The sequence below is a fragment of the Rutidosis leptorrhynchoides genome, chromosome 7 (genome assembly GCF_046630445.1).
Source record: "Rutidosis leptorrhynchoides isolate AG116_Rl617_1_P2 chromosome 7, CSIRO_AGI_Rlap_v1, whole genome shotgun sequence".
In the NCBI taxonomy this organism is placed as follows: domain Eukaryota; kingdom Viridiplantae; phylum Streptophyta; class Magnoliopsida; order Asterales; family Asteraceae; genus Rutidosis; species Rutidosis leptorrhynchoides.
The window spans coordinates 326391549-326404737 of NC_092339.1; positions in this window are offsets into that span (position 1 = coordinate 326391549).

Sequence of the window (13189 nt, forward strand, 5' to 3'; positions counted from 1 at the left end):
ACATGTTTAACTCGATTTCATACATCAACTTAATCCATTTTGTAACAACCCGTCCTTATCCCCCTGGACGAAATCATCAACATTTGGTCCCATTGCGATGATCAACTCCAAGTAATATCTTTAACATGAGCAAATGCACAGCGGAAGACTTAAATCGTACCTGAGAATATCATGCTTTAAAATGTCAACATAAAGTTGGTGAGATATATAGGTTTGATGCTAGCAGCGTTATAACAACCATGGACCACAAGATTTTAAGTTTATACATAATACACTGCTCGTGTATAGAAAAGACGTTGAGCACTTGGTAACCATACTTAACATTTAAATCACAGCAGCATACTCTTAAATAAATCCTACACCGTACCAAGTGTAGTAACGAAACGAAGTACTGTGCAACCGTTAAATGCTGGTCGTCCAGCCCGGTTGGGGTTGTCAGGCCCGATAGATCTATCAACAGGATTCGCGTTTACGCTCCTCACGTAAATATTAGCTACCAAGTATAAAGAGATATGCCATGGTACAACTCAACGTAGAATTTATATTTTTGATCACTTGTGTCCATAACGTAAATCATTTATAAAAACATCGCATGTATTCTCAGCCCAAAATATTTAGAGTTAAAAGGGAACTATATACTCACAATACTGTATTTTGTAGTAAAAATACATATGACGTCAGTTAACAAGTGTAGGGTTGATCTCGGATTCACGAACCTATATCAGTTATATATATATTAACACATATAATTGTATTCACACAAATATATATATATATATATATATATATATATATATATATATATATATATATATATATATATATATATATATATATATATATATATATATATATATATATCTTATTATTATTTGTTATTTTTTTTAACTTATATATTAATAACTTAATAAAATATTTATTTTATATACCTTAAATGAATAGTTAATATTTGTTACAAAAATATTCTTATAGTTATGTGTTATGTCATAAATATATTTTTATATAGAAAATCTTTATTTAATTTATTAATAATACTAATAATAATAAAAATAATACTAATTACGATAAAATTTATGATGATCCTAAAAAAATAGTTTAATAAACATGTTAATTTCAATAATAACACTAATTTTAGTAAAGTTGATAATTAATAAAAATTGCCTTTAGGATTAAAGATAATAATAATAATATTACTGGTAGTAATTATAATTTTACTTACTAATGATAATAATGATAATAATATTAATAATAATAATAAGTAGTAGGTAAACTACCTCAAAGAATAAGTTCCAAAAATAAGTGCCCTTGCCCGGGCTCGAACTCGCGACCTCTCGCTCACCCAAAGACACCCCTAACCATTACACTATCATCGATATCATCATCCTTTGTCACATATTCCTTTCATCACCAAACCACCATTCATTATCTTTTTAAGCATTGCGTATGTGGATTCAAGATCAACATGAGTGTTCGGTTTTTGACTTAGGTGCTCGAACGGAAACAGGGACGGTTTTCTTGCAGCCCAACAAAGTCCATATGGCATATTCATTTAAAACATAAATGGCCCAACTTCTTAAATAGATTCCGGCCTAGTCCAACACATAACCAAGCCTGCGGCCCAACTTACTAATACAAGTTTCATTTTTAAATTGAATTGCAATAAGGTAATTGAGGTGGGGTTCGGTGGTCACAGTCACAAAAACAGATAACATATATATATATTTTTTTTCTTTTTGTTCCAACAACTCCCACCCAATTTGTCGGCCATTATGTCTATCATTGTCTCACACATGCCTTGAAGATATGTATTTTAAATATACAATCATATTGAGACACTTTAAACTATGGGATTTCGTAGGAACCAGAAAAATACTGCAGTAGCATTAGTTGAATGGCCAAGGGATGGTTTTTGGGTTCTGTTTCGAGCAATAGATATAGAAATAGTAGCGTATGCAGTAGCAGGTGCAATGATGTAATTATGATTAAAGGTGTGAATTGGTGGCGATGAATTTTAGAGAGGGAAGGAGAAAGGGAGAGAGATAGAGGTCAGTTTGTGGTGGTTTCATTGTGACCGATGGGTGGCGGATGACTTGGAAGATGGTGATATTTCCATGGTGGTAGTATGGTTTTAGAGTGGTAGTGGTGATTGTAGGGTGTTCGTAGGGTTGTGGTCGGGCTGCAATCACAGAGACGAGTAGAGAGATAGAGAGAGATTATGAGAGATCAAGTGACGGTGGCCTGTGGTGTTTAACGGTGCTGTTTGACGATGGTTACTCGTGTTTCGGTGGTGGGTTGAATGGTTGCAGGTGTAGGGTGGTAAAGAGGGTATTGTGAAGTGGGTGTTTGATGTTTTAATGGGTTCGGACTAGAAAATCATAGCGTAGCAGCAACACGTTATAGCAATTGTAGTAATCTAGTGAGGTGATAAGGTAGGTTGTAGCAAGGGTTGAGTTCAAGTAGATGGAAAGCAAAGACGTTTTATTTTTTTATTATTTTTTTTTTGTGGGTTTTGTTTCATGGCGAGGGTGACTCGATGGTGTTCTTCAAGCAGAAATTGTAGACAACTTCCAGTGGCGGCAAAGGGTGGTGATAATGGTATAGTGGTGTGCGTGTGGTGTGAGTTGTAGGTACAATAGAAGCAACGGTGGTTGTTGTCTTGTTCATGTAAATAGGTATATTTATATAAAGAAATTAGATGATGGTTGGGGATGGTGAAGGTGGTCTTACGGTGGTTGGAGGCTACCGATGATAGAAGAGGGTGGCTCGAGTGTTGCTGGTGTCAAATGAAAGAATAGATGAAGAGAAGAATAACAAGTGTAATATAACTCTCTATGTATATATGTTTTATATATATATAAAAAAAATGGGATAATTGAAACATGCACAGTATTTAATAATCATTCAATCAATTAATATAATATTAATTCTAATATCAAATAAAAATAATAAACGTGTGATAAACAACACACTTAGCAGCCATCAAAAATTTAATCTACCGACAGATTAAACGGGAAATGTATCGTGTCAACTGCTAAACAGTTAACGTATAAAAGTGTTGCTAAAAATTCCAAATTTTTGGATTAAATATATTTAATTATTCCACTCATTACCTGTTGGAAACCTGATCCAAAAAGGTTCAATAATTTTTTTATAACAATTAACTTATACATTATTTCAATTAATATTTCAAATCATTATATATATATATATATATATATATATATATATATATATATATATATATATATATATATATATATATATATATATATATATATACATGTATCTATTTACAAATAGTTGTTCGTGAATCGTCAGGCTTGGTCAAAGGGGTAACTGATTATCCGAATATAGATTTCAAACTTTCTAGACTCAATATTACAGATTTTGCTTATCGTGTCGGAAACATATAAAGGTTAAGGTTTAAATTTGGTCGGAAATTTCCGGGTCGTTACAGTACCCACCCGTTAAAAAAATTTCGTCCCCGAAATTTGTTAGAAGTCGTCATGGATAACAATAGGAATGTTTTCATGACGAGTATGAGGTAAAAAAAAAATGGAGTTTTATCATTATTGAGAGATATAGATAAAACGATTCGATAATGTGAAGCGTACAAGTGAAGCTATCACAAAAGAGTGAAACAAGTAAATAAATATATTCGTTTCAACCGATGACGTAGTTACTATTGATTCTCGAGATTTAAGGGATTTAAAGAAAATCTTACGAAATAAGATTTGGTTCTTCAGCGATCAGGATCTTCTTTGATTTAATACGGCAATCTGTTTCGATTTCTCTGTCGGATATTTCACTATAAATTCACCCCTTACCTTCCTTACTTCCATACCTCACATCTTCTATCATTTCTCCCTCAATTCATACCTTAAAGTATTCTTTTAAAATGCTTCATCCCGTTATGATTTTTTTTTATACTTCTAACTTTCATATCTTTTATTCTTCTCTTTCATCTGCCGCCAGAAGAATCTATTCACTTCTATCATTTCCTTGTAATTATAATGTTTTTAATTCTCCCGTGTCTTTACATTGCAATACGTATTGATATACACGGTTTGTAATTTATGGGTGGTTGTTGGGTTTTATATCTTCCCTTATATTTCGATGTCCCTACTTCTGTCTTCTATAATCATTGTCATCCACAGTTAATACTCTCTCCTATTTACTGCGATTTATACTCCAATTTCTATTTCGAAACTTCATTCTTTCGTTTCCTCTTCTTGCGATTAAGCATCTCTTGTAATGTCCGGAATTCACACATATGGATTTCGAAATGAACATTGTTAATGTTCTAAGAAAGAAATCGTAAAGGCATGATCTTGATTTGTTAAATTACCAGAATACCCTGGAAAACACCGAATCATCAAGGAAAATGTTTTCTTGATGTGTTTAGAGATTAGATAGAATGTAAGAGTCGTGTAAATGGCACATGATGATGGTACTGTGAATCATTACATCCCATTAGAAACTTAACATGACTTACTGTAATATAATGAAGTTGATCAAGTTTCATTATATTATACTAATTCATGCATCAGTTCCCAACACTGCTTCAGAACATTCCTATTTCAAACTCGAAGATTTCCGATTTTAGAAACTAACACAGTTTCTTTTATATTGTAACGCAGATATTGTGGAGAGATACATGATTTTGGATAAGAATAGTTGTGAGAATATCTCCAAGAATATGGAGGATATGTATAGCGAATGATATGAAGATATCTTATAATATCTAAGATAAGATGTTGATGAAGAATATCATCTGAAAAGGTTTAGAATAAGGAGTAGGGTTCTTACTAATGATTTCAGCAGGCACTGAATCATTTGGATTCTTTGAAAGCAGATTCAGTTCTTGTGATTTATCCACATCTTCCTTCATACTTTGCTCAATCAGTTTTCCAGTTCCAAATCTCCTCTTTTCTGAGCTTTACCAACACATTATACTTTATCGTCAACTTTTGACTACTAAATTCGTTTACAGTTTTTGCTGCTTCATCAGCATTTCAAAAACTACTTCATAGTCCAGGATGTTTTTCAGAAACTTCACATTCGAAATATGTATTTCTTAGGGATAGACGTTTTCGGTATAACTGGGAGAATTTCTACGAGATTTTCAAAATACTGATTGCGGATTTCGCCAAAGAGATAACGAGTTGCTGGTACGTCTACTGATGATGTTGTGAAATATAAAAGGTTCTCCGGTAACAACGGCGAAAGGACAAGGTATAAATATCGAGATTATAATAGGAGTAGTCTCACTGAGAAGTCGAAGTGGAGCTGTGACAAAATTAACTTCCTAAAAAGAAATTGTAGGGTTGTTTTTGCTAATAAATGGCAAAGGATTCAACACAATATGTGTTAAACTATGAATTTGGATTCGAGAGTTTTTCAGGTGCATAAATATTTTCTTCCGTAGATGAAGTGCGGCTGGTTCATCCTTCCGATCGAGGTGTTTTCAGGTATCATGAAGGCTTCGAACGCAGATTGGAATCGTCGAGATACAAATGAGGTTTTAAGATGAAATCAAGTGGCAAACTTGAAGAATTGTTTAGTTTCATATGTTATAATCCATATTTTAATTCATTTTAATTGTCCAAAGTTAGCAGTCCAATAATCCAATTGTCCAATCGTCCAATATATTCATATATAAATTAATATATAATATTCGAATTAATTAATACGTATCGTGACCCGTGTACCGATCTCAGTGTCGATCACAACTCAAAGTATATATATTATTTGAGAATCAACCTCAACCCTGTATAGCTAACTCCCGCATTACTGCATATAGAGTGTCTATGGTTATTCCAAATAATATATACAGATGCGTCGATATGATATGTCAAAACCTTGTATACGTGTCCCGATATTTAAAGGGCGTAAAATAAATAATAGAAATTAAATGACGATAAATTAAATACGTAAAGTAAATAACAGAAATTAAATGACGATAAATAAAATTGCGATAATTAAATTGCGATAAATAAAATGTAATCAGTTAGCTAGGAACAGTTAGCTGGAACAGTTAGCGTAGATTCTTAACAAAATTTCAATTAGTTAATTCGTTTGTTTCTAACAAATTTTATTTTGTCCAATGTTTTCTTCATTATGCCACTTGTTGGATTCTGATAGGTCAAAATCCAAATATGAAATTGAACGAAAATGGATTCTGTGGTGAACGGATACGTATATCTATGGATACAAGTAGGATAGTGACTGACTGTTGAATCAGAGTCGAAGAATGTACCGTGTAGCTGATTAATGTGAAATCTAAATATTCCTCGGGTATTACCTACCCGTTAAAATATTTTCACCATTAACAGTTTGTACAAAAGAATTTTAATTACAATCTTTATGAAAATATACTTGCATATATATTTTCTTCAGATGTAATCATGGATTTAATGAGTCAATAAGATATTAAACTCATTTGATTTACCGTTAATACTAGATTACATAATCTCTAGAACTTTAGAAATTACATAATCGCCATGTCGAGCGAAGATAATCGATGTAGAACGATTCGTAGAACGATGATTATACTCGAGGTGCAGAATGAGATGGTGAGGCATGGATTGTTGAAACTTGGGTTATTGGTGGTACTGGTACCGTTGGTGCTGAAGCTGGTGATGTTACTGGTGTTGGTGATACTGCTGGTGCTTGCAAATTGTGTACCGTGCTCTCTAAAGTTAACACTCGAGCTCGGAGTTCTTTAACTTCTTCTACTAACCCTGGTTGGTTATCAGTGTGAGGTAAAGGTCGGATATCTTCTCTAGTTCCGTTAATGGTAGCCTCAAGACAAAAAATTCTTGCAAAAAGGGTATAAATGGTGTTGCGAACAGGTTCGCCGGTGAGCGGGTCGAGCACTCCGACGTTAGGTGGTAAGTTCGGCTCGTGATATGGAGTACCTTCTTCATTTCTCCCTAGGGTAAGTATTTCGCGAACCCATCCCCACTTTCTAAAGAAATCATGGTAGTTGATCGGTTGGTGCGCTCCCGTCACGCTATCTTCGGAGTCAGAAGAACTTGGTCGATTCGTAGAGGCCATCGTACGCGATCACAGAAAAGATTTTTGGTATGAAAAGCTTAGTGACAGCAAATAATAGTTGGATGGTATTCTCAATGCATAATATGCATAGATATATATAGTACCAGGATCCCTTAAATTACGGAGAAATTTACGGAAGATATTAAGCAAAGTCTATCGTAATAGATACGCTAAGATATAAATTTGTCTATACACTATCTATGCAATAAAGGCAGTAAGGCTTGTCTAGACTTAGGAATGATTAGCAGGAAATTTTTCCACTAGGAATGATATACAATACTTATAATATGCAGCTAAGGTCGAAGTCCAGACTCGCTAATGCATCCTGACAACTATCAGTTAGACACACTAATGCAAGACCTGGTTCGCTAGGACCAACGCTCTGATACCACCTGTAACAACCCGTCCTTATCCCCCTGGACGAAATCATCAACATTTGGTCCCATTGCGATGATCAACTCCAAGTAATATCTTTAACATGAGCAAATGCACAGCGGAAGACTTAAATCGTACCTGAGAATATCATGCTTTAAAATGTCAACATAAAGTTGGTGAGATATATAGGTTTGATGCTAGCAGCGTTATAACAACCATGGACCACAAGATTTTAAGTTTATACATAATACACTGCTCGTGTATAGAAAAGACGTTGAGCACTTGGTAACCATACTTAACATTTAAATCACAGCAGCATACTCTTAAATAAATCCTACACCGTACCAAGTGTAGTAACGAAACGAAGTACTGTGCAACCGTTAAATGCTGGTCGTCCAGCCCGGTTGGGGTTGTCAGGCCCGATAGATCTATCAACAGGATTCGCGTTTACGCTCCTCACGTAAATATTAGCTACCAAGTATAAAGAGATATGCCATGGTACAACTCAACGTAGAATTTATATTTTTGATCACTTGTGTCCATAACGTAAATCATTTATAAAAACATCGCATGTATTCTCAGCCCAAAATATTTAGAGTTAAAAGGGAACTATATACTCACAATACTGTATTTTGTAGTAAAAATACATATGACGTCAGTTAACAAGTGTAGGGTTGATCTCGGATTCACGAACCTATATCAGTTATATATATATTAACACATATAATTGTATTCACACAAATATATATATATATATATATATATATATATATATATATATATATATATATATATATATATATCTTATTATTATTTGTTATTTTTTTAACTTATATATTAATAACTTAATAAAATATTTATTTTATATACCTTAAATGAATAGTTAATATTTGTTACAAAAATATTCTTATAGTTATGTGTTATGTCATAAATATATTTTTATATAGAAAATCTTTATTTAATTTATTAATAATACTAATAATAATAAAAATAATACTAATTACGATAAAATTTATGATGATCCTAAAAAAATAGTTTAATAAACATGTTAATTTCAATAATAACACTAATTTTAGTAAAGTTGATAATTAATAAAAATTGCCTTTAGGATTAAAGATAATAATAATAATATTACTGGTAGTAATTATAATTTTACTTACTAATGATAATAATGATAATAATATTAATAATAATAATAAGTAGTAGGTAAACTACCTCAAAGAATAAGTTCCAAAAATAAGTGCCCTTGCCCGGGCTCGAACTCGCGACCTCTCGCTCACCCAAAGACACCCCTAACCATTACACTATCATCGATATCATCATCCTTTGTCACATATTCCTTTCATCACCAAACCACCATTCATTATCTTTTTAAGCATTGCGTATGTGGATTCAAGATCAACATGAGTGTTCGGTTTTTGACTTAGGTGCTCGAACGGAAACAGGGACGGTTTTCTTGCAGCCCAACAAAGTCCATATGGCATATTCATTTAAAACATAAATGGCCCAACTTCTTAAATAGATTCCGGCCTAGTCCAACACATAACCAAGCCTGCGGCCCAACTTACTAATACAAGTTTCATTTTTAAATTGAATTGCAATAAGGTAATTGAGGTGGGGTTCGGTGGTCACAGTCACAAAAACAGATAACATATATATATATTTTTTTTTCTTTTTGTTCCAACAACTCCCACCCAATTTGTCGGCCATTATGTCTATCATTGTCTCACACATGCCTTGAAGATATGTATTTTAAATATACAATCATATTGAGACACTTTAAACTATGGGATTTCGTAGGAACCAGAAAAATACTGCAGTAGCATTAGTTGAACGGCCAAGGGATGGTTTTTGGGTTCTGTTTCGAGCAATAGATATAGAAATAGTAGCGTATGCAGTAGCAGGTGCAATGATGTAATTATGATTAAAGGTGTGAATTGGTGGCGATGAATTTTAGAGAGGGAAGGAGAAAGGGAGAGAGATAGAGGTCAGTTTGTGGTGGTTTCATTGTGACCGATGGGTGGCGGATGACTTGGAAGATGGTGATATTTCCATGGTGGTAGTATGGTTGTAGAGTGGTAGTGGTGATTGTAGGGTGTTCGTAGGGTTGTGGTCGGGCTGCAATCACAGAGACGAGTAGAGAGATAGAGAGAGATTATGAGAGATCAAGTGACGGTGGCCTGTGGTGTTTAACGGTGCTGTTTGACGATGGTTACTCGTGTTTCGGTGGTGGGTTGAATGGTTGCAGGTGTAGGGTGGTAAAGAGGGTATTGTGAAGTGGGTGTTTGATGTTGCAGTTTAATGGGTTCGGACTAGAAAATCATAGCGTAGCAGCAACACGTTATAGCAATTGTAGTAATCTAGTGAGGTGATAAGGTAGGTTGTAGCAAGGGTTGAGTTCAAGTGGATGGAAAACAAAGACGTTTTATTTTTTTATTAATTTTTTTTTTTTTGTGGGTTTTGTTTCATGGCGAGGGTGACTCGATGGTGTTCTTCAAGCAGAAATTGTAGACAACTTCCAGTGGCGGCAAAGGGTGGTGATAATGGTATAGTGGTGTGCGTGTGGTGTGAGTTGTAGGTACAATAGAAGCAACGGTGGTTGTTGTCATGTTCATGTAAATAGGTATATTTATATAAAGAAATTAGATGATGGTTGGGGATGGTGAAGGTGGTCTTACGGTGGTTGGAGGCTACCGATGATAGAAGAGGGTGGCTCGAATGTTGCTGGTGTCAAATGAAAGAATAGATGAAGAGAAGAATAACAAGTGTAATATAACTCTCTATGTATATATGTTTTATATATATAAAAAAAATGGGATAATTGAAACATGCACAGTATTTAATAATCATTCAATCAATTAATATAATATTAATTCTAATATCAAATAAAAATAATAAACGTGTGATAAACAACACACTTAGCAGCCATCAAAAATTTAATCTACCGACAGATTAAACGGGAAATGTATCGTGTCAACTGCTAAACAGTTAACGTATAAAAGTGTTGCTAAAAATTCCAAATTTTTGGATTAAATATATTTAATTATTCCACTCATTACCTGTTGGAAACCTGATCCAAAAAGGTTCAATAATTTTTTTATAACAATTAACTTATACATTATTTCAATTAATATTTCAAATCATTATATATATATATATATATATATATATATATATATATATATATATATATATATATATATATATATATATATATATATATATATATACATGTATCTATTTACAAATAGTTGTTCGTGAATCGTCAGGCTTGGTCAAAGGGGTAACTGATTATCCGAATATAGATTTCAAACTTTCTAGACTCAATATTACAGATTTTGCTTATCGTGTCGGAAACATATAAAGGTTAAGGTTTAAATTTGGTCGGAAATTTCCGGGTCGTTACACATTTCAAGTTTATAAACTTCAACGAATCGACATTCGGGTTATAATCCTCAACAAACCCTAATTTCGACTCTAGTCAAAGTTAGTCAACCACAAGAACCCTAAAGGTCTCCAAAGCACCAATAATCACTAATACAAGTGATTATACACCATTCTCAAGTCTTAAACATGGTTAAATCATTAACCAACCCAAAACCCGCCTTTAACACTTATAATCCCGAATCTTGGTGTTAATCTTCAATTAACAACTAAATGGGTTCCATCTATAAATCATACAATCAAAAGCCCCAAATTTGAATGATGAACACGAAAACGAAATTTGGAGTTAGAGCTTACCACTAGTATCACCGTGTAGCTAGGAACGAGGAGAACAACCTAGTTAACTACGCCAAAGATCAAATCTCGCTTCTTCCTTTCCAAAAATCCGTTTGAAATCAAGTGGGTGTTTGAGTTTTGAGAGAAAAATGAAAAGAAAAGGAAAATGAAATTAAGAAATGAAATGAATGGATGAGGTTAAATCCTCAAATCTGGCTCAAATGCGAAAAGACTAAATTGCCCTTGAACTTCATTTAAAATTACAAGAATCTGGTGCCTGTTCGTGCAGTTTGCCGCGCCGCGGCCTTAAATGTCGCGCCGCGACATTTGACTAAGTCTGGTGCCTTCTTTACCACACTTTCTGATCTGAATTCTAGTTGATTGCCGCGTCGCGGCCTCATTTGTCGCGCCGCGACACACGGCGTGATCTGAGTCATTTTCTTGCATACAAGACCTCAACACCCGAACATGTCCCGAACCCTTCATACGCCTATCGTACATACACAATACACCTATAACTCGTATACGGGGAAAACGGGGTGTTACAACTCTCCCCCGCTTAGATTCGATCACGTCCTCGTGATCCTTGTCACTTAACCAAACGGACCACACTTCACGGTCCTCAAACATAAGTCCCAACCGACTTTCCTAAGCAATTCTTCCCACTGAATTGTCTTTAACAACTAAATCGTCACCCGCGATTTATCAAATCCACAATCCGAGCACTAAAACCATGCTCATTCCCTAACATCGGGAAAACTCAACCAATCTCGTACTGAGATATCAACCCCTTAGCGTACCATTACCAAGTACAATACTAAAAGCAACCAAGTCTCAACCTAAGGTCAACAATCCGAAACGATGAAGATCGAACCAAACGAATCCTGACGGATAACACCAATCACTAAACATCCCTTGTAGTGCGCAATACGACCAATACGCAACTACCGTAACATCATAATCCAACGGTCAAAACCGATAGCGCCCAAACGACTATGGCAACGCAAATCCCAAGGTGTACCAAATCGACTATTGTCACACCCGTAACAATATGTGAGCGAAACACGGCTATCGCAACACTAATCATACAACATGGTCCTCACGACCCCACCATCGGCGTATAAAACAACCGATAGTTCCCACAACATGGTCCTTACGACCCCACCATTGGTGTATCAAACAACCAATAGATCAAACATCACGAAGGCTGGCCGAAAACACACGCGCCTTAGCGAATCCGAACTACACGCGACTCACTTCCACAATAAGACGACCGAAACCACACGAGATCCACTACCATGATGAAGTCAGCGGACCCGAAGATCATGCTTCACCAATCTCAACACCGAATGAAGTCAGCGGACCCCGTCAACGGTCATGCTTCACCGATATAACACCTCGCTCATGATGAAGTCAGCGGACCCCAGAGGTCATGCTCCACCAATCGCATACTCCCATGATGAAGTCAGCGGACCCTAAAGGTCATGCTTCATCAATCAACGCCCTTTTGGCCTCGAACGACGAGTAGCGTAACATCGCGCTCTGCTATGCCATAGTGAATCCTAAGGGATACCACTAACCATTCACACACTCGAGAAAGAACCACCTATATCAAACATAGGTACAAAACAATAATTCTCTAGAAGAGAATCCGACACACACCTCCCTTAACCGAAGGATTTCACCTTGCTCACCAAACACGTCCATTATCTCTCAACGAGATTTACCACATTACCACCTCGGTGATAATTCAAATCCAAACCATAAGTACAATTTATCCGAAATTGTAATCTACCACAAATCGACCAAAACCAGGTCTCGACAACATTTTCCGGATCTGCCAAAAGCATCATCCAAAATCTCACACTAAAGCCTCCTCGTGCGGGAGTGTAACTCCCCCACTTGGAACTACGTTCCATCTCCACAACTCGTACAACCGTACAATGCTACCAAAGGTAGACTTTACAAATGATTGGGCTCACACGACCCATCACCATATCTTGCTCCAGCCTTGAGCACACGAAGGATTTCAATC